The following is a 26101-nucleotide window of genomic DNA, read 5'->3' on the forward strand; positions in this document are numbered from 1 at the left end:
GCAGTTCCCACTCCAGAGTGGCGAGTCATTCGGCACCATTCAGAAGCATGCAATCAGCAGCTGGGTGTAAAACTATGGCAAAGAGTGGCCCTACCCAGAAAAGCTCTTTAAAAGTCCTTATGAATAATGCGTGTAGGACATGGTGAGTGGGCAGGCTGAATATTCAATAACTCCTGAAATAGTAAGGCTATAAACCCATTTAAAAGTATGAGTTGGTGCTGTCCATCAATAATGGTAGGGTCAGTTCCTAAGGATAAGAGAAGATTCAGGTAGGAGGCTGTCCCAGGGCGAGGCACCCTGCTGCTGCTGCAGTGCTGCTGGAGGCCCCAGCCCAGAGTCTTCAGGTGAGCAAAGAGGACCAGGTGGCATTCCTGACTGCTTGGAAGGTTATACACCCTTCCAAGCTACTCCATTTCTTTCACCAACTTCAAGTTCTGCTAAATATCGTGATGCCTTCATGAAGTGAGATAAGACAGAGTGAGGGCTTGTGCTCCAAAGAAAGTGCCCCTGGGGGCACAGAACCCGCAACACACACTGGAAGATGCCTGTTCACCAAGAGCAGGATGCAGGGAAGGCATGGGGCATCCAAGGAGCTACAGAGGGAAGCCCTGATGAAGAGAAAGCACAAGACCCTCAGGCAACCCCGAAACCACCAGGGCAGGGAAAACAGGCTTTCTTCTTTTGTGTAAATGTGGAAAAGAGAAAATATTTGAAAAAAAATAAAGATTGTTAAGATGTTGTGATGCGTTATGCGGGGTTATCACAGAACAGGAAGTTCTGGCATTAAAAAAAAGAATCAGGCAGGGAATTCCTAAATTTAAACGAAGACGATCTAACTAAAAGTAAAACTTACATCCATCAGTCAGCCAGATGTAGTGGTGCAGGCCTTTAATCCCAGCACTCAAGAGACGGAGGCAGGAAGATCTCTGTGAGTTCTAGGCCAGCCAGAGTCACACAGAGCAAGCTGGTCCCACTGCCCCCAGTTAGACCAATGAGTCAGATCCTTTAAAACTCTGTTATTCTTAAAGTTTAAAAATTAAACTCGAGGGTGAAAACAGAAGTTTTCTGTTGTCACCAATTCGTTAGCACAGTTCAGTGGTATTACCACCCATCATAAAACCTTCTCCATCTCACAAACTCAAAAGTATCTATTAAATATCCCCCATTCCCTTCATCTCACAGCCCCTGGCAACCATCACTCTGTTTCCCGCCTTTCCTAACCTGACTATTGAATACCCCTCCTGGAATCAGGATCACACAGGGTTTGTACAATTGTCTTGACTGTTGATTTTACTAAGAAGAATTTCCTCTAGTTCAGTCACATTGGAACGTATAGCAATTTCTTTTAAAAAATATCTATTTATTTTTTATATATAAATACACTGTAGCTGTCTTCAGACACCAGAAGAGTGCATTAGATCTCATTACAGATGGTTGTGAGACACCATGTGGTTGCCAGAATTTGAACTCAGGACCTCTGGAAGAGCAGCCAGTACTCTTAACCACTGAGCCATCTCCCCAGCCCAGCAATTTCTTTTTAAAGCTGAGTGATATTCCACTGTGCACTTCTAGGGACTTAGACCACGTTCCATATTTGAATAGGTCTGTAAAGTAATTCCAAAGTTCAAAAACAATTTTATCTGTCAACAGGACAGTTAAGTAAATTACACGACCAATAAAAAGAATGAGATCACTTTATACATGTTGAATGAAGAAGCTTGTCATTCTATGTGGGAATAAAAGCAAGGTCAGAATACAGTGCATCTGGCATGCTAATATTTTGTAAAATATGTGAGTGCATGCTTGTGTATCTTATTTAGATATTTAGGTGTTATCTGGTAGGAGTGAAAGAGCTGACAGGATGATGTTCTTCAACCAGCTCGGCCATTAGGCAGCGAAAAGGGTTGTTTTGGATTTAGTGCTACTTGTATTTGTATCACAGAAGTCATTTGAAGACATGGAAAAAGAAAAATAATCGTTGACAGCCTTCATATTTGAGGGCAGAGGGTGGATGAGATGTGGAAAGACTCATGCATCCAGGATTCCTGCAAGAATCGTATTATGTTCCTGGAGTTTAATTTGTTATAAATAAAAATCCCAGAAGTCATAGAACCATGCTGTTAGAGATGTCGAACGTGCCCTCAACAGCTCACTCCGGTGCTTAGCATGGCTTCACTCTTCACTGGTACTCATTCCTTATTTCACGGGTGGTGTTTCAAAGTGACTGGATGTTTCACTCTCTACCAATTTCAGCCTCGTATAGTGTGTGTATGCTGATCTCATTTTGTGTGTGTGTGCTTGTTGGGTGAGTCTTTTACAGCAAATCCCAGAAAAGCACCCAGGTATCCTGGTTTGCTCCCTATTGCTGTGGTAAACACCCTGATCTAAATTATTGAGGAGGAAAGGGTTATCTCAGCTTACAGCTTACAGCCCATTATGAAGGAAAGCCGGTGCAGGAACTCAAGGAGGAGGAACCTGGAGGCAGGAGCTGAAGTCATGGAGAAATAGTGCCTAGTGGCTTGCTCTCCGTGGCTTTCCCAGCCTGCCTTTTTATACTGTTTAGGACCACCTGCCCGAAGCTGACACTACCCACAGCGGGCTAGGCCCTCCCCTATCATTCATTGATTAAGAAATTATCTGGCATTCCAGCCTATAAACTAATCTGAGGGAGGCAGCTTTTCAGCTGATGTTCTCTCTTCCCAGCCTGTGTCAAGCTGACAGAAAAACCATCCAGCACTACCGAGGTGGAGGTGATGAATTTCCACCCAGCTGTGATACTAAAGAGAAGAGACTATTTGCTGTGTGAAAACCCCATGGGCTTGGGACAGGAAATGGCGCAGAGGGTCTGAGGACTATTGTTCTGATCTAGATTCTTGCAATCCTTTGACTCTGAGCACCTTGCTGAACTTCAAGAGGCTTCACTTTGTGTGGTTTCTAAAGTAACAGGGTCATTCTGTGCAGTTCTTAGTTTATTCTGATTTCTGATATTCTCTGTAAAAAAAAAAGATGGGAAATGTAGTCAGAGATAACTTTTTAAAAAAGAAAGCAGAAAGCCAAGTGTATTTTTCATTTTCCAGGGACCAGAACATGAATGCATGAATAAGGTAGAAACAGAAACCAAGCAACTTTTCACTCTTTCTAGGCTTAAGTCTCTTTACTACTTTACTGTTTGCATGGATACGCAGTGACACTAAATATGGGCTGGTCTAGTGGATGTGGGGCTCTAGTGAAATAACCAGAGGAGGAAAAATTATCATTTTCTCAAGGTCTTTACTTGGTATCCGCATTGTTCACCTTTCCCGGGAGGACTTATTGAGCATGCCTTTATCAAATAGTAGCTTGGGCTTAACTTGAGAACAAGTAAAATCTTATTTTACTTTTTGTCAAGCAGACCTCTAAAGATAGAGAAACAAAGTCTCCTGTTGGCCCCTCAATCTCAAACTACCTGGCACTTTAACGCATGCTCACCCATTGCTTGACGTTGCTATGCTGAGTAAGGAACAGTGTCCAGACAACGCTGCCATCTTAGCCTCTGTACACAAAGGGTGCTGACATGAGTTCTCTTGTCTCTGCCACCAATGCCTGATGCTTTTTGCTGAGTCAAAAGTCAGACAACCCGTTACAGCTACCCTGAAACAAATGCCATTTTGTTTGAGGAAACAGTGTATTGGGTCAGAGAAACAAGAATTCAGGTCCTGGCATAATCACAAACTTAAGCTCTGGATAGTTAATTTTGTAAGTCTCGGTCTTCTTGCCTATAAAGTGGGGCTAAATTATAATATCCTTTGAATAAGGTGGTTGAATTTTGATGACACGGTACAGAGACAAGAGCATTGGGTTTGAGAAACACCAGACATCAGGCAGGCACAAGATACATCATGTCTACCCTGCAGAGCAGTGGTAGGATGTCTGGTGTTTCTCAAACTCAATGCTCCTACAACTCATCTGGACCTGCTGCCTAACTTCTGAGTCTGTAAGGCTGTGCATCTTAGGACCTTCCAGGACTGCTGAGCCAAGGCCACACTTAGAGTAGCAAGATATAGCCAAGGGACTGATCAAAAATCCAGGAATGAAGACATCCGAGGGGCACTGTTCTAAACACCAGAGTGTAGGCATGTATCCGAAAAGGTTTCTAGTACATCCAGGGGAAAAGCTGTCCTGTTGTTTACATGAACATTAGAATGCTTGGATTTCCCAATGCTGTGATTACTGAATTGCTAGTGAACAAAACTCTCTGACCATGAAGGCAGCCATGTTAAAACAACAGTTCTTCGGAAGTCAAGGCAAACACGCGTGTATGCCTGTGCACTGAGTGAGAAGAGCTCATGCCGGGTCATGTGCGTGCACTGCTGCCCGTGACCTCAGCATTGCTCACCGTGTATACTTTCTCTCTGCTCTTACCCAGTTGAAGTCAGGCGTGCCAGCCCTCAGCAATTCAGTTGACCAAGTCTTCCTCTAGCGGGGCTAGCTTCTGCTTTTGATGGCCTATTTTGGTCACTGAAGGCCCCTCCCTGACCTCACGAGGTTCAGGGCCTTCTGATTATGGCTTCCTGCTCCTTTCTCAATCTTGAGAAGGATCTGCTGTCACACTCTTGCCTTAGCTCCCATATGTGCTCTGGAGCAGTCGTCCATCTTTGCAGTATATCCAGGCCTGGTTTGCATGAGAAGGTCCCACTCTGGACCCAGGTTTCTGTCAGCAACCACAACAGTTACGGGATCTGTGAGGATAACAGCTGATCCCAAGGGTCAGAAGGCGATCGTGATTCCGAGAGGTGGCAGGTTCATTTATAGACGCTAGGAACCTTGAGAATGGGGAGGGGGGACAGGTGTGCCTTTGGGCCCCCTCTTCCTCTCTCTGTTCTCCTCCCTCTTTGTCCCTAGCCAGTTTTAGTCAGTGTCTCGTCGCCTTCCTTCCTGCCTCAGGGCCGTATCCCTTCTTCTGCCTCAGATGGCAGGGCATGTTGAGGGAACTGTTCTTGTTTCACAAAGCATCTGGATAGCATTTGGATCCTTCTCTTATTTAAAGGTAGCGCTTGGACAGAGTCACATGACTGCTTGCTCAGACTATTCCTATCCTTTGTAGAAAACTAACTACAGATCCATTTGGTTTCTCTGTTGCTGTGATAAACCCTGTGACCAAAGCAGCCTGGAAAGGACTTCGTCTTACAGAGCCACATCATAATTCATCATTGAGAAAAGTCAGGACAGGAACTCAGGCAGGAACCCGGAGGCAGGATCTGAAGCAGAGACCTTGGAAGAACGCTGCTTACTGAATTGCTCCCCCGTACATTGCTCCCTACCTTTCTTATTCAGTATAGGCTCATGTGCCCAGGGATGGCACCACGCACAGGGTGGACCTTCCTCCATCAATTATCGATTAAGAAAATGCCCCCATATACATGTTCACAGGCTAATCTGATGGTGGCAATTCTTTAACTGACATTCCCCCTTCCAAGATCACTCTTACCTATGTCAAGTTGACAAAAACTAGCCAGTACACGGACCAAAGAGCATCCCAGCAGATTGTGTCTTCTGCCTAGACAGAGTGTTTCTGGGCTGTTCTCGTGTCACAGACTGTGATCCACAGCCCTGAGTTAAGAATCTGCAAAGTTCCCTAGAAGCCAAACAGGAGAGGCTGAGTCTCCATTGTCTGAGTTGCACTGGAGCTATCAGCTTCATAGCTTTGGATTCATGCAACCTTAAAATTATTTTAGAAAAATGTCATAGTACCTCTTACTTGTTAAAATTGACATGTTAAGATTATAAGTGTGAGCTTAGATTTTTCAAAACCTACTTTAATGAGGAACTTACTTAATGAACCATAGTTGCACATACTTGTAAACTGTTAGTGCTAACCACTGACAGTAACTATCAGAGCCAGGTTTCAGTGTGAGTCCCGTCTAACAGTCTTCTGTTTTACAGAGGTGGGTTCTGAGAAACTGTGTTTGATCAGAGAAGTAGTACTCTTTGTTCTTGACCTGGAAAACGACTTTTTGTGAGCTATAAATTTAAATAAGAAGATAGTTTGGCACGAAGCAACCAATAGACAGCTGTCTAACATCTGCTCCAATTTTAGGAAGCTAACCAGAGGTGTTTGACTGTTCGTGGCTGATGCACTTTCTTTTTAATTCTGGCTTGGATACTCCAGAGTGCTATCATGGAAAAACTATGATTGTTGCTTCATGAATAATCTACTTTAAACCAATGTAGAGTAATTAAACATGTTCAGAGGTTGCAATGTGTCATCACATGGTATTCAAATCTCCCATTAGCTATCTCAGCTAATTGCTGTCAACCATGGCTCTCCTCTGTGCTGCATCTCTGTGAGCGGTCAACCACCCTGTCCATCTCCCCCTCCTACCCTTCCAGACTTCGTCAACCATTATTCTCTGCAGTTCTTTAAAATCAACCTGAGCTTCCCCACATAAATGAGAATGTATAGTATTTATATTTTTGTGTCTTATACTTTTTTTTGAGACATGTAGCCTTGGCTGGTCTACAACTTGCTATGTAGACCAGGCTGGCCTCAAACTCACAGAGACCTGCCTGTCTCCGCCTCCCGAGTGCTCAGGTGAAAGGTGTACGCCATCATACCAGACCTGACTTACGGTCCTTCATACGAAGTCTTCCAGTTCTGTCCACATTACTGCATACTACAAAGCATCTCATCCTTACCAATGGTTGAGTAATAGTTAGTTATGTATGTAGCCCCTGCTTTCTTTATCCATTCATTCAGTGCCATTCCAAGTGACTCCGGATGTCTGACTTACTGAGTTCACATCCTTTGTCTGTGTGTCCAGCAGTGGGATTGCTCAGTCATGTGATGGTTCTTTTTTTTTTTTTCATGTTCTAGGGAAACTCCATACCTTTTTAAAAAGGGTGGTCCCGATATACATCCCCATCAACAGTGTATGAGAGACCCTCTTACTCGTGACCTTACCAGCATGAGAAATTACCTGAAATTCCTGGGTGTATATATACCAGGAATAAAGTATTACGTTCCTATTGCTATCCCTAAGGTGCATGGCTGGAAATGTGGGTAAACTCAGAAGGTCAGCGACATGAGTCACAATGCACCATGACCTAAATTAGAACTCGGGTGAACCTACCTTAAGTTGAGAGGTGGGAGAGGAAACCACTTTTGAAAAGTCATTTTAAAAATAGTCGTCACCTTTCAGAAGCCCTTGTTCTTTTCTGTAAGAGGTGATGATGTCACCCAGCATTGTTGGCTACACTGTAGCCCTGCATAATTGGGCTCTCTGACTTGTGGTGGTTCTGCTAAAAGACCAACGTGGAGCCTCTGTTCTGCTGCATGCTGCTGTGGGTTCAGGGAGACTGGGAGGAAACAGCTGATGTGTGTGGCCTTGCAAGTTCACAGACTTTCCCCTCGCTATCCTTCTCTAGTTGCATAGGAGCGATGCTATATGGAATGGGGAGGAAGAGGGACATGATTGTTCCTGTGTTATGTGCATGACAGTTTGTGAGGTTGATACTGGAATGCTGACTCCATAGAAATGTGATCCTCAGAAAGGCCTGGTCCAGTGTGCTGTACAGGTAAGGGTCCAGACCTAGGCTAGCTGTCAACCTCTGCCTCACTCCTGTATTAGTTACTTCACTAGTTGCTGAGACAAAACCCTGGCCCAGAAGCAGGTTAAAGGAGGGTTTTAGAGAGCAATCCATCATAGCTCTGGTGGCAGGATCAAGAAATAGCTGATCACGTTATATCCATAGCCAGGAAGCAGAGAGGAATGAATGCTGGTACTCCACTTGTTTTCTCCTCTTTTTCCATTTAATTTAGCTTGGGACCCTAGCCTGTGGAAAAGCTTTGGAGAAACCCTTGCGATCTTGCCAAGCCTTTTAGAGACATGTGAGGTGGGAGAGGGGGATATGGTGTTGATTTCAGATGAGCGTCCACATTTAGTGAGACCCGTCTGGAAATGTGTTCACAGACACACCTACAGATATGTCTCCAAGATGAGTCAAGATCCAGTCAAGTTGCCAGTGATGATTAACCACTGCAATTACTAAGCCTATAATCTTCCCATCATGCCACGGGGGGGGGCTACTGTAGATAAAAAAGTACACCTGTCATTCTCCTGGTTGGACCATGCAGCATCTGAACAATGGTGGGAGGCTGGGGCTGAGGAAGCTGCTACTGTAGAGAACTGTACAGTCTCCAGAGCACGGAACAGCAGATGAGGATGCAGGGTTGGCTCTTAGTTCTTTCGCATCTTCGTGGCACAGAAGGAAAAGGAAACATTTGTTTGTCAGGATTCTAAAAGCAAAGCATATAGTGGTCACATGACTGCTGGGGGCTGGGGACTCCTTACCTGTGGCCATGCACTGCCCTGTGCACGCACCCATCCAGGGTTGTCTGATGAGAGCAACTGCAGTGCAGTGTGGGTGTCTGCAGGCCTGGTCCCCTGCAGGGGAAGAACAACAGAGCAGCTCTCAGGATCTGCAGCAAGGATGTGCACACTGTTCTCCATGCACATGTGACTTCAAAGGGCAGGGGAAAGCAGCAGTCTGTCTGTGGCCAGCTACGGGCAACGCCTCTCATTCCTGAGAGTTGACAGATGACAAAAGAGAGCCTGCACGTCCCAGTATTGCTCATGGCACTTGCTACGCTTTAACTGCATGGCGATCCAAAGGTTGTTCTGTGTGAGATAAGAAATAATATAGTAAGCATTTTGTAACTTTCCCTTTGTACTCAGGAAAGTAACTCGTATGGGAGAGAGTAATATATTCTATAGATGATATATGGTATATGTTAGTAAAATGTGTGCACGTATATGAGCGCGGTCTACATTTATACATGGTGCACATCTGCATAGTACAGAGGTTATTATGTTATTCAGCATCCCATCACCGTGGCAAAATACCTAAGATAACCCAGCTAAAAGGTGCTTCCAAAGGCTTCAATTCACTGCTGCTGGGCCTCTGGCAGTGCAGTGCATCGTGGTGGGAGTGTTTGGTGAAGACCTGGCCACCACTTGGTAGCCAGAAAACAAAGACAAGAACAGAAAGTGTCAGGCAATCTAGTACTTCCTCTTTAGGGTTCATCCACAATGACCTAACTTCCTTACACTAGCCCCTGCCTTCTTCAGTGAGCCGAGGATCAACCTCTCCACATAGAGACCTTCGTAAGACACTTCCGCATTGTTCTATTAGCAGCACATATGTGTGGGCGGGTTCCAAAGACTGAGGTAACCGAGAGGCTATCAGGGTATATGAGGAGACAATGAAATGAACTTTCTGGATGTTTGCAAGTTGCTGTTGTTGTTTTGGTTTTCTGTTGTTTGGTTGTTCGTTTGTCTTGAAATTGCTTTCTAAGCTTAGTCTCTAGGAAACTCCTGGATGAAAGATGAGAGTTGGGCACAGGTGCGGGTGGGGTAGGCTCCAAGATGAGGTGTTTGCTAAAAGATAAAGTTTTCATGAAAATGCTCAGGGCAGGCTACTGGGTGTAATGAAGAAGATGCTGGGGACAGTTGTTCTGAGCCATGTGGGTGAGTCTGGACAAGTCCATTTGTGGCCTTGTTTCCTCAACTAATACAGGAGTGTGGACTGGGCACCCATAGAGCTCCTTCTGGCCTCCACATTCATGGGACTCCATCTACCTCAGTCATTGGAAACGTATTCTCAAGGATATGTGCTCCTTGGGAGTCATGAAGCATCGTTTTGGAACATTGAAGAGATATAAAAATAAATCAAACCTATCAATAGTAATTAATAAAAAAATCAGAATTCTTCATTTGGAAGCAAACTCTCAGTAACCCTTTCCAGTGGAGGTTACAGATACACAAAAATGGTCATCTTGAAGGAAGCGCACAGGTTTGCTTCTTTGCCTTTGCAGAGCCAAGGTTGGTGTGAGCAAAGCCCATCTGAACAAAACTTTCAGACCTGGCATCATTTCCTCTGTAATGACATCCACATGGATTGGCATCTGACCTGGCTGACTGGATCTGGGGCCAGGGACAGTGACCATGCCAGAAAGAAAGCTCCCTGGGCAATCCCAATGAGTCACCCTGCACTTGGGAAATGAGCAGCATAGAATGTCTGCATACGGTGACTCCCATGTGCTAAGCCGTGGCTCCGGAGAAGTACTTGGGACATTGACAAGCCTTCTGGAGACCTGTGAGGTTGGGGAGGGGGAGATAGTGTTGACTCCATACAAACATGCATCTTATTTGCTGACACTTGCTTGAGTCTATAAAATATTGGCTTCCAGTTTTAGTACTGAGTGGATATAATGCTGGTACCATTCTGATTCATAGTCTCTCTAGTCTAAGTACCCATAGGTTATTCAACCTTGTTCTATAGTTACAGCAATACTCTTAGGTTCTAGCCTGTTCATGCTCAAAGTTTGGCTGCTGCAAGGGTTTGTGGGAGACAAAGGGGGACATGGCTGCCATTTCTGTGACATTGGGGATAATACACTAGTTCCCTCCCCGTCAGTGTCTTCACTGCTAATGTAGAGCTCCTTCTGTATTCATCATCTAGTGTAACTGGATTTGAACTTGGCTCCTTGTTGCTTCTGTTCAAACTGTTATGGTCTACTTGGTGATTTTTAGCACCCCCACCTTTGAAAAGAACCTAGCAACAAATGACCAGACGATTGTGTCCGTCGAGCAGGCCCAGCTTGTCATTTAGGACATATGAAAACTAAGGACAGCTAATGACTCTTGCAGAGTGAAAGTCATCGACCAAAAGGAAAGTCCAACTTAAGAACACCCTGGAAATGGGAGGGTGCTTGGACTCTGGAAAGGTACTTAGGGTGCAGTCTGACTCGTGACTCTGACGGAGCGCATCTATGCTTCTCAATGAGATTTTTGTAACATCCAATGTAATGACTCAACCACTCTCTCTGACTCAAGAGCAACTCATCCATGAGGATCTGTTTGTATTTGTTTTGGTCCCAGGCAACCTCCATCTGCTGGTCAGCTTGACCATGAATGAGCCTGGTGCTCACCAACCAGTGTGGCTCAGGAGTGCTGGAAGTAGGTAGAGGGCTTGGCATTGGACACATGGTCACCGTCTCAGGCTGGGCTCCTCAGAAACATACCCATGGGGTCCTGGGAAAGTGATTTATTGGGAAATGTGGTGAGGAAAATAAACAGAGAATTGGGGGTGTGGCTCCAGAGGGGCAGTAGGGAGAAACAGGAAGTGACTTTGGGTCCTTTCCAGGGAGAGCTCTACTGGAGACACAGTAGAGTACAACTGGTGTGTTTATGGCCTGGAGTCATTTATATCTGGTTAAGGGTTAGCCCGAGGCACAAACCTTCAGGTGATTTCAGGTTCTCTTTGTGCCAATAGAATAGATTTTGACATTATGAGATCATCTTCCTTCCTACTGATGCAGGAGCCAACTGTCAAGGGTTACAAAGCTTTGGGTACCCATGTTCCCCTCCACCCCCCAAAGGCCCTAAGATCTCAGGGGACAGAGGTTGGAACAGTGACTATATTGATTGACTACAATTGTGGCTGGATACAGCCAGAATGGCTTCCTACACCAAGGTCCATGGGTGTGGTTGACAGCTAAAGCTGACTAGTGTTTTCTCTGTAACCTATGGCAACAACAAAGTTGGCTGAAGCCTCAACTCAGGTTGTGGAAAATGAGGCTTCCCTCAGGAAAATGTTGACGCTCCCTTCATCTTACGGTCTGCATGAAAGGTTGGCTGAAGCAAACAGAAGCCATCAAAGGCTATAACGAACCAGACTCAAGCCAGCATGAACCAGCCCCTGGCTGTTCCCAGTTTATAAACAACAGATAAATGATCTTGACAATGCCAGCAAAAGTCGGTTAACTTTCTCACTAAACTGCTGAAAGCTGTCTTGTCAAGTACTTAGCAAAAAAAAAAAAAAAATGTAGCCTACCTATCTCTTCCTATCTCCATCCCCCCACAAACTCCCAGGAACTCCTAGTAACTTAAAGGCCTATGATTTTTGCTGCATAATTATGAATTATTAGTTTAGGACTCCTGGCCAGTGTGGAACTCCCAAGAGACTCTGTTTCTGACATCTGTGTCCACACTGGAGCCTACACTGTCTGTATTTATCAATACTCACCAGTAGGGAATCTCTAAGAACAGGGAAGAGATCCACTCACAGTGAGGCAAACATTTAATGCCTACTTTAGAGAGGGGATATGGGCACACACGTACATTTACTATATGCTAAAATTCTATTAACAATCTTATAGTATAAAAATTGCAAAAACATCAATATCCCATATTATACACTTCATGTCGTGAATTGATTTCCACAGGCTATTCATTCTTATGAGTTCTTGCTCATGTCACTGGCCAATGTGCAGTTGCAGTTAATGAAGCAAAGGAACATGAATCGGCTGTCACACTGATTCATGGTGACAAGGCAAGATGGAGGTATACTTTGGAAGGAGTGGGTTTGAGTTGAGGTGAAGTAGATGTGTGATGTGTGTATGGGATGGTATGAATGACTTCTCTGCAGAAGCAGATAACTCCCTTCAAATGCAGGAGCCAATTCAATGGCTATAGACATGAAGCCCTTAGTTTATTATGAGGTCTCCCATTTTATACATCCCCATTCTTTAAATTGGGGAGCAACAAAGAGTCTCTCTGTAGCCCAGGTAGCCTCAAACTTGTGATCCTCTTGTCTCAGAGTCCAAGCATTACAGTGTGGGTCCCACTGCTTTCTTGGTGGAGAAAATTTTGCCAAACCTTGACGTGTGTGGCCTCTGATTGCACTTCCTGGTATAAATATGGCCGACACAGTCAGTTTTGAGCTTCCAATGAAAAGTCACTGAATTCAGAGTTGGGAGGCCTTATACAGTAGGATACCATTAGGTCCTTCCATCACAGGGACTCAAAGTCCACGGATTAACAAAAAACCCAGCAGGATATGCTGAAATAGTCAGGGTGTGAGGCATTCCAAGTATTCGTCATCATTAATGCAATATCATTTGATTTAATAGTAAAGTACATTAAGTAAGCTCTTGATAACAATTGGGCTTCACAGTCAACTCACGAAAAGCCTATAACTTTAACAAGACCCTGTTCCAAGCCACTCTGAGTCAGTCCCAGAACTCTGTCTCTGGCTTTTGCTGAGGACTAAAAAGTATTCAGTGGCATGGAGTGATGGAAAATTGGCAATGCCAACTCTGATTCTCTTTGATGTTCTGTCTCCATCTTATCAAGTTTCCAATGCCCTCCCACAGGCAGCTGAGTACAGACACTAATTTCTGCCCTGGAGATCCTGTTGTAACTCGGGATCAGATGCAGGGCCTCTTTCCTGAGAACGGCTGGTGTCTCTCTGCTTTGGAGGTATGGGCTCATTACAGATTTTTTACAAAATCCTAGACAGCAGATCACACCCTGACCTTAGAGCCAGAGGTGTCTCATAGCTGACACAGCCTCCAATCACTGATTTGTTTACTTTTAATAGATAGTACAAAATACAATCCAATACTATGCGTAGTCAGCATTTACCCCTTTATGACTTTTCCCAACTTTAAAATGATTTCCCTCCTCCTCCCTAAGTATCTTTCCTTATCTCTTTCAGATTGTCAGGATCTCAGCTGTAAGGATGAATCATTCTTGGTTGCTGTCGTCGGTGATGAGTAATTCATGAGACAGGACTATCAGTAAATACCAGGGATTTCTAAGATGAACTCTTAGGGCAGTCCTTGATTGTACAAGAACGTCTTCAGGCATGAAGACTGGTTCACCATGTAGCTGATCTTCTGGGTACTTGGTGTTTACTCCCTTATATACCCTGCTTGAGAACTTCAAGCCTGGATTATTTTCCCCAGACATAGATTTCTACACGGAAAAGAGAGAAGCAGGTGCCACTGCAAGCCTCTACAGAAGTCTGTGCGGTTCTCATGGAGTTGCTGTACACGGACGTCTGAATTTCTATCTGTTTTGAGGCAAGAATGTCCACGGAGCATCTGGTCAATTCTCTTCCCTTTGGGGTGATTAGATGCCATTAGCTTTGTTTCTAGCTCACCTGGGGGTGAACTGGGGTTTATCCCATAATATAGTGCCCATGAGTGCCAAAGGAGATTCAGGTCCCTCTTTTCCTAAGTACTATGCACATTCGTTCAGTAAACATGTGTTAGAAGTACACCGTGAGCAGAGCATGGTGATGCTGAGGATAACAAGCAGGGTGTGCGTGGGGAGTGTACAGCATCAGATACAGAGGAAACACCACAGGCTTGGCATTACGTGGTCCTAGGTTTGGTGCCAGCTCAGTCATCTAATGTGATTTCGGCTAACTTACCTGACCTGGAAATCCATGTTACGGGTCACCGTGAAAAGAACAGGTGACGTGGTGTGGGTAGAGCTGGAGCGATGCACACCCCCTCCAGTGGTTCTTGTGACTGAGGCTGGGAGAACACTGTTCCTGTCCTCACAGGACTCAGTCTGATGGGAAAGGGAAAAGTGACCAGCAGATGATGACAGATACTGAGTGAGCTCACTGCTCTCCACTTGACCGAAAGCAAAAACAGTAAGAGCGTGCCACCCCAAGTTCTTCTGTCTGCTAACCGCAACCCATGCTCTTGGCTGCATTGACAGACTTATGCTCTCCAGAACTACCTCCAACAGGGTGTGCCCTGCAGTAACATGGCTGTGAGAACATCCACGCAATCGAAAAAGCTGACCGCAGTACACACCTTACCAATCACCTAGTAACATAAGCAAACACAGCAGTGGCTGCAGATGCCATCGTAGCCTTGTGAATGATGACAATTCTCAATGGATGCATCCAGTCAAGTTTCCTGCCTACTCCTCCAGGAAGCCCTTCTCTGTGACGGTTAATATTCCACTCTGCATTTTAAATCCACTTTGATCTACTAGGCAAGTTATAGATTGAAATTACTATTTATGAAAATATAGCTTTCCAATTCCGAACTCATGGGAAATAACGCCTCAGATATTGATGGTATGAATTGGAATAAAATTCCTCAACTTTGTTTCTGAGCGATTTATTTCTGAGAACGGCGGCAATGAGCACCTTCTGAGAACTCACACTATTCTAAAATACAGATGTCAAATGTTTCTTTTTGTCTCCTCCAGAGTGTGAATTGTTTCCAATTTCCCTTTATACAGAGCAACGAAATATAAGTAGGAACTAAGATGTCACAGCAGTCAGAGCTGGCTACGTAAGTGGTGTTTTCTATTTTCTCTGTTTAAATGTCCTCTCTCCTCTCCAAACACCCCATCCATCACCTTTGTGCATCTTTCAATTTTCCGTTAACTACTGCCGGCCACACCTAGCCCACATACCCAATGGCAGAGCCATCCTCAAATCTCACACCAGAATGTCAGGTATTCCTACACTGCTATAGAAAACCCTGGTCAATGGTTGAACATATATATATATATATATATATATATATATATATATATATATATATATATATATATGAACATGTATACATATATATATGAACATGTATACATATATATATATATATCTTTTTAACCAAAGCACACTCCTAGTTCTGAATTGTGTTCAGAATCCCAGCTCTGAACAATGTAACCTACTGCAGCAGGCTGGAGCAGGCTCCCTACAGTGTGTTCCATGGGACACTGTAGTCCCTGGAGATGTTAATAAGTGTTAAAAAAAAGTATTTAAATCTTCAGAGTGCTATGGGAAAATTCACTGGCCTATTAAGATTCCAAGAACACAGTATTAAAGAAAATTGCTAACTCTTTCTGTGCTAGAAACACCAATGTTTTAAGATATAGAACTCTTATTGGTTGTCTGGTTGGTTGGTTGATTACATGGTTGGGGCGGGGACAAGTTTCATCAACATGAATAACATGATTTTCCCCCTTTTTGTCTGCTGAATACGTGAAGCAGGGGATTCTCACTCAGTTCCACCCTGCAGGGTCTTCCCTTCACGATGGGAATGCTGCCATGGGCTCAACCTTCATCCACACTTAGGTTTAACACCACCCATTGCTCTCTTCTCTACCATGAAAGAGGAACAAACGGTCTTCCCTTCCCTTGCCTTAATCTTTAAACCTCACAAAGTAGCAATGGAGCACTTTCAGCCTCCCAAGTCCATGCCCTTGCAACTTTGTGCCAAGAGGCAGACAGGACATCGAAGGACTCCAATCCTATAACCCTGGGGAGACTTGTTTAAACACTTTCGGACCAGCCATTGGGTCTTCTGCATTAGCCTCCTGTTGCTGTTAACAAATTGCCTGAGCCAATCAACTCAAAGTGAGGAATGTTTTATTTTGGCTCACGGTTTCATTGGTTGACCCTTGCCTTTGACCCGTGGTTAGGTAGTATATCTTGGTAAACATGAGTGGAAGAGAAATTCTGCTCAGTTCAAGGCAGATGAGGAACAGAGGCAGCAAGAGGAAAGGCAGTGTCCCAGAATCCCCTGTAATGGTAGCCCTCTGTGACCACACTTCCTCTTGCAAAGCCTATCAGGTGCGTTCCTTCACATCCCAGAAGTTTAATAGGCTGGACCTGTTACGCTTGATACAAGCGCCCTCTGAAGACTTTAGATGTACATGCCTTGCAGGCCTGACCCTTCCCATTTTGAGGTCTTCAGTACCAAGACTGCCCCATGAAAGGGGATTGTCTTGAATAAAGTTGTCCTGGAAACTTTTTACCATGAAACCTTTGCCTTAGAATCATCCTGAACTGCTTTCGACAGTCTCAGGTAAGCTAATTCAATATACTGTCAGTGTTTACTGATTGCTGGCAGTGCGATCCTTCCCCCTGGGGATGTGGCCAGAGTCAGAGGGTGCACCAGCGTAAAGGGCAGTGCCTGCTGTGACAAAATCTATATATTGCATATTGGTTCTGGGTTCTCAATTTATCACTGTTTTAAGTATATTTACTTAGAATTGAGGTTAAGAGCACAGATGTTAGAGCCAGACTATCAAGCATGGGTTTACAGTCTGGGCAATGTTGTTCATGGCAACCACCCTCCAAGCCTCCATTCACGTAGAAAACGGAGATAACAGAATAGTCTATTTAGAGCACTCCAAAGAGTGGCTTTGATGGTATAAGACCAGACTATGTGGGGAGATCCAGTTTCAAAAAGAGACATACCTTTGCCATAATTCAGACAGGAGATAAAGTGGCTTTACCTCTATGTGGTACGGGGGACTGACCACCCTTTTTAGAGGCACGAGTCAAAGATGGAAAGACTCACTCATGAAGGAGGAAAGGGAATTAATGAACTCACAGTTAGTTCTCTGTGAGCAGTGTATTCTATTTCTCAGAAGGGCAGCTCAAAGCAAGGTAAGGCCAGTGCTGCTCTTACAGGAGAGCATCATTAAGTTTGGGACGCTTACACTGATAACGGGCAAGAACCTATAGAGTTAGAGAGCCAAGTCACACCTAAGAAACCTGTAGCCAGCCCTGTCATACAGACCCACTTGTATGTCATGCTTATAACCGGAAGAGCCAAGCTCTAAAAGCACACTAAGTGTCTGTGCCCGTTTGTTGTGCTGCTGTGATAACAACTGTCCAAAACCAATTTGAGCAGGGGAAGGGATTATTCTATCTTAAACTTCCAGGTGACCGTCCATCACTGAAGGAAGTTGGGGAACGAACTCAAAGCAGGAACTTGGAGGCATGAACTAATGCAGAGACCACTGTGGAATGATCCTTACTGCCTTACCTCCGTGGCTCACTCTGCCTGATTTTCACACAACACAGCACTACCTATGGTGTGCATGAGTGGGGGGAAGAGGGGAATCCTGCATCAATCATGAATCAAAAAAATGTCAAACACAGACATTTCCGTAAGCCAATTTGAGGGAAGCAGTTCCCTAGTTGAGGGTCCCTCTTCATAGGTGACTCTAGTTATCTAGTATAGTGTCTGCCACTGGAGGGATGAACACAAAATGTGTGGTCCATTACACAACTAGAATGCTGTTCCACAACATATGCATATTTCAAAACATCATATTGTAGACTATAAACACAGAGAACTGTCTTTAATTCAATGTTTTAGAAGAGAAACTAAAACCAAAACCCAGAGCCCCAGACTTTTTCTTTTTCTTTTTTTTTTTTTTCCGGAGCTGGGAACCGAACCCAGGGCCGTGCACTTGCTAGGCAAGCGCTCTACCACTGAGCTAAATCCCCAACTCCCCCAGACTTTTTCTTTGCCAAATTTCTGGGAGTGCAGTTTCTGCTCTGAGGGCCTCTGCCACATTGAAATGCTCTGCCTCACTCAATTGTCACTTTCTCCTATTGCAAAAATAGTTGATTGGTGCCATTCTCAGAACGCCCTGAACAATGCTTTCCCCAGGAGCAGGAATGTCTGGGTTAACCCGAGACCTTCCCTGTTTCATAGCTCCTACAATGCTGAGCCCACTCGTCATTTGCTGTCCCTCTCCAGGTCCTAAAACACATTAGTGAGCCTTTAATAAACGGTGGCTGTATGTGTGAGCACGCCTAGTCTGTGACTTTATCTCAGCTAAGAACCACAAAGCAAAGGACAAAATAGCTTCTCTGATTTGCTCTGAAAATGGGGTCCTTGCCACATGGAAGGAGATGGTGTGTGGCTCTAGTTCATCTGGTCAGGGAACTTACAATCTGTGGAAGTCATTTTGCAGGATGGCAGTGGCACTAGACTGTCCTTTACAGAGCGCTATGCTAGATGAGACACCAGACCAGAGACTTAGATACAGGAGCCAGCAACAGACCTCAGTTAGATGGGGTCTCATGACAGGCAAGAATCCACAGTGGGATCCAAATCAGACACCATTTAATTAGATGTGGCAGGGAAGGGGAGGGGAAGGGACAAGGAGAGAAAGGGAGGAAAGGGGAGGGGAGGGAAGAGAAAGAGAGGGGAGGGAGAGGAGAAGGGGAGGGGAAGGGGAGGGAAGGGAAGGGAAGGGAAGAGGAGAAGAGGGGAGAAGAGGGGAGAAGAGGGGAAGGTGAGAGGAGAGGAGAGGGGAGGGGAGAGAAGGGAAAGGGAGGGAGGGAAGGGAAGGGAAGGGAAGGAGAGGGGAGAAGAGGGAAAGGTAAGAGGAGGGGAAGGGTAGGGAAGGGGAGAGGAGAGAAGATCAGTACCTTGAAGAAACAGATGAAGAAGCTTGTTTAACAGGAATAAGCTAACAGCAGTAGGTCTCTAGTCACAGAGAGGAGGAAGCAGTGAGACAGTGGAGGGGCTACTCCAGGCATCTAGACCACGGGATGCTTTGTACTTCCAAGTAAACATTAGTGAGAAAATCTTCCTAAGGAAAGATCATAAACAAGAGAAGCGGGCATACTAAAGTTTGGAGCCAACGTTGCCTGTGTGGCTGTAGTTGGAAGCTACTACAGGATGACGTGTAACAGGACTTTCAGGAGAGTATGTAGCAAGGTGCACAGAGCCAAGTAGAGATTTTCAAAGAGTAGCCACGTGAGAGAGCAGCCTGTGCCTGACAGAAACTTCTGTTTGGGAAGACAAGGAGGAAGCATGAGTGAAGCCACAGAGATGCAGCTGGTGGGCGGAGCCCCCAGGATCTTCCTAGACAAAGCTGCGCCTGGTTCCTGATGGGGAAGTACAGTGGGGACCAGGCTGGTGGCTTCTGGATAAAGGCTGATGATTGAGTGATAGGAAACCCAGAGTGACTAGAAGGGAAGTCTGGTGACAGTAGGACAGAGGAAGGAAGTTATAGAGTTGGCCTCAAGCAGCATTCTCCTTAGGCAAAGCAGTAAATTCTGTCAGTCAGCTCAATCGTCTCTGTCCAAACCTTTGGTAAGTGTTCTCCTTGGCATCACACATGTGCATCCAAACCACAAATGGTGGCTGCTTAACTCCTTTGTGGCAAGCACGATAGGTGCAAGGGTGATAATTACTTTTTAATTCTGGCAAACACTTGGCAATCACATAAGGCATCTGACGTATGCTTTTGTTTTGTTTTGTTTTTAAAATTGATTGCAATTTTTTGCCCTGTAAATAAAGCTGATCAATTTAACCCAATTTAACCAGGAAGTTTATAACACTCATATGTCCCTGCATCACTTCAAAGGCCAGATGGAGCTATGATTTCCCGTTCCTTTCTAAATCAAACCCAGGGTGACCGTGTTCACTCAGCATCATATTGAAGATGGTACAAAGTATAAAGACAGCTTCATCTTCACTAGGTTTCTGTTAATTTTGGTTCAGAAATTTCCAGCTCTCAGGCCCCAAGAAGTAGCGTACCATGTTGGCAGCATCTTGTGGGCATCACTGAAGCCCATCCGGAGTCTGGAGAATCAAGAAAAAGAAGTTTACTACGCTCGAGAGGAAAATGGTTGTTTGGAAAGGCATCTTGAATCAGAATCTAGAGTTGCCTGTCAGGAGGGAGAACTGGAAAGAGAAGGCTAGCAATGCAGTCCTGGGTAAAGGGATAGGACGGCCTCCGTGTGACCTACCCAGTCATGCATCCAGGCTAAGCATAGGACCTTCAGGTGGTCTTTGTAGTTACCCACCCCTGCCTCCTGAGGCAAGTATTCTGGGCTCATTGTCAGAAAGCCAGAGTCCCTTGATGTGCACCCTGCTGGTGCCAATCTAGCGATTCCTGTTTGGCTTCTTATGACTTCAGTCTGAAGCCTCTGAAATAACCAAGTTTTTGAATGGGAAAACCTGAGAACCCACTCCCTTTTGCATGCCTATTGTCACATGTTAAGATCCCCTGGGAGCTGTGCATCCTGGGAATGGCACACAAGGAGCACCAAGAGTGATTCACCGGGGGTTTTGTTTTCTTTCTTCTTAAAGTTACCAGTGTGAATTGTTAGGCCTGGCACCGGCAAAACTGGGATGCCATCTCAAGGAGTATTAAACCCTCTAGGTCTGCATTCTAGAGACAGTTCTGCCGCTGGGTGTGGCAAGGCCAATGAGTAAATACAGCATCAGTCACTGCCCCTACCTGGCATAAGAAATTCTATTAGGGCTTGGAAGGACGTGACAGTGATGAGCATGTAAGTAAAACATGTGGCCAGTGTCTACAGAAATATTTGTGTTTACTGAAAACTTAACAGAGGGAAGATCCCAAAGGTAGCTGGTGCGCCTTGGAACAAACCTGGAGTTCCAGTGCCTCCTGGACGCTCTAGTCTCCCAACACCCGCTATCCCAGCACGGTTACTAAGCTCGTGAGCGTCCATAGCAACCGCTTAGGGCAGGGCTTCCTTGCTGGTACCCAATCCGCTTCCTACTAGGGACCCTGGCTGCGGTTGAGTGGTCCACTGTTTGATGTCAACAGTGGGGCGGGGCGAGCCAGCCTCTAGGGCGGCTGAGGGTCCACAGCGCACACAGGTGAGTGGTGTAGGAAGGTCGTGGCCCCAGGGCTGCGGTACCTGACTATGTGTCCAGGATGTCTCACCCTCGGTCCCTTGGCAGCCGGGGTCTGCTGTCCCATCCTGTGGTCCACAGAAAGGGCATTCATCCTGTTTTTCACCTGCTTTTCCAGAGTGTAGCTTGTGTCTGAAACCAAATCCCTCTTCTAGGCTGCTTTTTCTTAGTCTAGGCTTCCAGGTAGCTCAGGGGAGGACATGTTTCTGAAATTCAAATCAAGGATCAAGGCTAGTGTCCTCTGGTACTCCCTGTCCCAGGAAACTTTCAGTTACATCTTCCTTGCAGGTTTTTTTTGGGGGGGGGCAGTTAAAACCAAGCCTCTCAATACCACCCCTGGTGCTTATGGTGGTGTACTAGGCAAACATTTGAGAAACGGAGAACAATCTTTGCTTGGTTATTGAGAAAAGGAAGCTGTTTTATGGATAGGTAAAGTGTTAGACAGATCTGGTAAACTATTCTATTACTTTTATAAATGGAGTATTTCACACAATAATTCGGCGAACAGCATCTGTATGCCAAGTCACCCTGTCCACCCCTTAAACGGTTACAGGCACAACCGTGGCCACTTTGTGGTCCTCTTTTCCCAGGGCGCAAACCTACCAGAATTTAGTATATCCTTATACTCTGCATATTCCACACTTTTATCATGTTGTATCTATCCAGACACCCAATACAAGGTGTTGTTTTAAGTGCATGCAATGATATGTAGCAGACAATGCATCAGATGGACTATGAATATACCTCGCGTCACCTATACACCTCCCCTTTTAGTTTGCTCCCTTAAAAATACCAGAGAGCAATTCTTGGGCATTCTAATTGCTTCTGTACATGGGTGCCTCTGGGCATACAGGTATGACAGTAAAAATATCTGGGAGTTCATTTCCAGAGTACTAGACCCTGGAGAAAAATTCATTTGCATTTGTTTTTGTTTGTTTGTTTACAGATAATTAAGCCTCTCCCAGTTCTAATTTAACCTTGAAGGTGCAGAGTTTAATGTTGAAATGCAAGTCATCGCTTCTAATTTTGGTGTTTGTTTAAAAGGGGAAATGTTTGTATGGTCTGAAGAGAAGCTCTAGTTAAGTGTGGTATTTATTAGCATATATCTCTGGTCCCATCTGACCCTGTGCTAGCTACTGGAACCAGTGGACCTGATTCTAGTCCTGAGGGTCTGCCTATGAAGTTGTCAAGTCTGAGGCTGGCCGTGAGGAAAAGTAATGCAGTGTCTGTACTTGTATTTTCTGGAGATGCTCTATACGTTTTTGCTCTTTTAAAAATTTATGATCCTAAAGTCTTGAATAAAATGTGCCGATAAAATACATCCATTCAAGTCAAGTCAGTCTTCTGAATTGTGAATAGAACTTTCCAGTACCTGTATTCTCGGTGGGGTTCATTCTATCTTTAGCAAATCAATACTTATAGTTGAGTACTATAGCACTCTCAGTATGTTAATACCTGTTGATCACACACTAAATGAATAAAGCCCAACGCTGTTTGACTTTGTAGCACATCTCATTTCTTTTGGTAGCGACAAAATATAATCTATTTATCTGTTTGCTTATTGGAGCCCTGGCTGACCTGAAACTTGCTATGTAGACCAGGCTGGTCTCAAACTCATAGAGACCCACTTGCCTCTGCTTCCTAAGTGCTGGAATTAGAAGCCTGCATAGCAACCACATCTGCCCAAAACTTAACTTAAAAAGCAAAAAGCAATGGTCTGGGCGAGGGGGTGATTCTCATAGCTACTTTCATCCATCTTCCCCAAGACCTCATTGGGTTTCCACGATAGAAAGATGCAGTGTTAGCAATCTTAGCGAGTGTTGCTCAGACTTGCTTAGAGAGCGACTGTGTTAGAATCCAGAGACCTAGCACTGGGAAAGACACAATGAGCAAACAGATCCAGGGTCTTTCTAAAACTGAGACATGTATGTGGCCTCAAAGGGCAGCTTGCAGGAGTCCGTTCTCTCTCTCCCCGCCATGTGGGTTTCTGGACTTGAATTCAGCTCATCAGGGTTGGTTGCATGCACCTTTACCCTTTGAACCATCTGTTAGGCCTGTGCTGTCCTCTGCTTTAATAATGTTGCGAGTAGAGTTGTCTTATAAGTACGACTTTTTACTTTTACACGGCGGGTGTAATAGTCCTCTTTTGTTCCTAATTTGTCTTTTCCTTTTATTTTGGTGAGTCCGGCTAACTTGTTCATTTTATTGACAGGTTTATCATTTTTCTTTTTCCATGTATCCCTTTTCTGTTTTGTAGATGTTTCTCTTTGCTTTCTCTCCCCTCTACTTTGGATTTATCTTGCTTTTTACTTCTTAGATTAAAGAAGTAAAAATTAAAGGTGGGACACACCTTTAATCTCAACCTAGTCTACAGAGTGAGTTCCAGGACAGCCAGGACCACACAGAGAAATCCTGTCCTAAAACAAAACAACCCAAAAGCAGTAACAAAAACAAAACAAACAAATAAACAAAAAACACAAAAAGGGAAAAGCAAAATAGAAAACTCCAATCATTACAGACCATGGATTTGAACTCATAATTTTCTAACATGAATGAAGACAGACCCTTCGCTCTGGTAACACATTTTGCTGTGTTTCATTAATTTGCATGGGTTGTGTTTTGTTTTTATTCAGTTAAAGACAGTTTCCAGTTTCCCATGCTATTTCCAAATTGACTCATGAGTTTTTAAGAATTGTATTGTTTAATTCCCTATTATTTGACAAACTTCTAAGTGCCCATCATGAACCTGTAACTTAATTTGACATATTAATAAAACATGTGTACCTTGCATGATTTCGGTAGTTTAGGAAACCTTAGGTCCAGTTAGGGTAGGATATTTGAAAGAGTATTAACCAGTATATCTTTTGTATGAATTACTGACAGAAGAAGGTTGGATATCCAACTGCAATGGGGGATTTGCCTATCTTATTTTAATCTTGTCGACCTGTGTGTTAGGTGTTTGTCGATGAATACATAGACACTTAAGATTGCTATATCTCTTGAAATGTTATTTTTATTGATTATTGTTGCATGTGTATGAAATGTGTGTGAGTGCTGGTGGGCCTGTGTGGTGGTCAGAAGACAAGCCCTCGAGTCGGTTCTCTCCTTTCATCTTTAGATGGACTCCAGGGACGGGCCTCAGGTCCCTGTCGTCTCTCTTTGAATGACCCTTCCATTCATTTTTATCTCTAATCTTGTTTGCATAGCTTGATGTTAATACAGCGAATTAAAAATTTGTTACTATTTACTTGTTGCATGTTTTCCAATAATTTTATTTTTAAATTTCCTGCTTCATATTTTAAATGTTTTTTCTAGATAATATACAATTAATAATATTTAAGATCATTCTTCAATCTGTGTAGAGGCTATTTAATATAAATGTAACTTATATTATGGTTGGATTTCCGTCTGTCATTCTGCTGTTTTGTTCTTCCTAATGAATCATATTTTTGTCTTCCTTTCCTCCCCAGCTCCTCTTTCCCCTCCCTCTTCTCCTCCCCCTTACCCTCCCCTTTCCCTTCCCTCTCCTTCTCTTCTTCTCCTCTACCTACTTCACCTCCCTGTTGTCCTCTTCTTCCTCCTCCTTCTTCATTTTTGACTTATCAGATAGAACTCTTTTTAACTATTTTTTTAAGAGATTGCTTCAGGACATCCATTTTAAAATGTTTTAAGGGATTGGGCAGAATTCCTGATGTCGACACCAGCAACTTCAGATAGCCCTAAGATATGTGGCTGTGCACACCACTCAGGTTAAGCAAATTTAATGTATTGACTAGAGTGCTATTGTCTTCTAATAGTAGCCCATTTCTTTCATTACTGGCTCGGTGTCTTCATTCACTCTGCTGCAATGCCACATATGACATCACTTCTGGAATCTCCATGGAAACTTGTGAGAGTGTAAGGGTTAAAGGTGGCAGGACCTGAGTGTTTCCCGATGTTTTCACTGTCGGAAAGCTCTTAGGCATGCCTAGTGGTCCTCTGTTACCTCTTGAGAGTGCCAGTACCGAAGTGTGCACTGCATATTTCAATGTCGCACAGGCTCTGTCTATTTAAAAATCTGTCATTCATCTCAACCATACACCCCTTCAGATGTAATACTTCCATCCAAACTTTCCCTCTGTGCTCTCATTGTCATACACTGAACAGCTACTTGATAAACGATACAACATTTTGTTATTTTTTACCTCAAGTAACTATCTTTTTTTTTTTTTTTCCGGAGCTGGGGACCGAACCCAGAAGTAACTATCTTTTAAAGAGACCTGGAGGCTAGAAAAGGTTTTTAACAATGCTAGCACACATCCTCCCATTTCTGACGTGCCTCATTCTTTGTGTTGGATCCAAGGCTCCATCTGGGATACTTCCCTTTGCCTGAAGAATTTCCTTCCCAAGCCTGGTGCTGATGAATCTGTTCGACTTTTGATTGAAAAATCTTTTATCTGGCTTTACTTTTTTGAGGGTTTTGTTTGTTGACCCAAGCTCAGGTCATCTGGGAAGAGGGAATCTTGAGAGAACACCTCCATCAGACTGGCCCCTGGGCAAGACTGTGGGGCGGTTTTTTTTTTTTTCTCTTGATTAATGATTGATGTGAGCTGGCCCCACCTACTGTGGGCGGGCTCAGCTTTGAGCAGATGTCTAGAGTTGAATTAGAAAGCAAGCTGAATGAGTGATGAGCAGCAGACCAGGAAGCAGCATCCTCTGGGCTTCCTGCTTCTCCTGCTCGAGTTCCTGCCCCAACGTCCCTCAGTGACAGACTGTGATCGGCATGGATCAGTCCTTTCCCCCTAAGTTGCCTTTGGTGGTGGTGTTAGTGCAGCAACAGAAAGC

The 26101-nt window shown here is 44.4% G+C and overlaps 1 protein-coding gene across 1 annotated transcript in view; it reads left to right on the forward strand.

The window, feature by feature from the left end:
• The first annotated feature begins 21130 nt into the window (after positions 1–21130).
• The window catches only part of Tekt3 (tektin 3), a 33954-nt gene continuing 28983 nt past the window's right edge, over positions 21131–26101 (forward strand). Inside the window, 1 exon segment of the mRNA NM_001024739.1 lies at positions 21131–21241. The gene's annotated coding sequence lies outside the window, so the exon portion shown is untranslated.

The sequence above is a fragment of the Rattus norvegicus genome, chromosome 10 (genome assembly GCF_036323735.1).
Source record: "Rattus norvegicus strain BN/NHsdMcwi chromosome 10, GRCr8, whole genome shotgun sequence".
Taxonomy (NCBI): domain Eukaryota; kingdom Metazoa; phylum Chordata; class Mammalia; order Rodentia; family Muridae; genus Rattus; species Rattus norvegicus.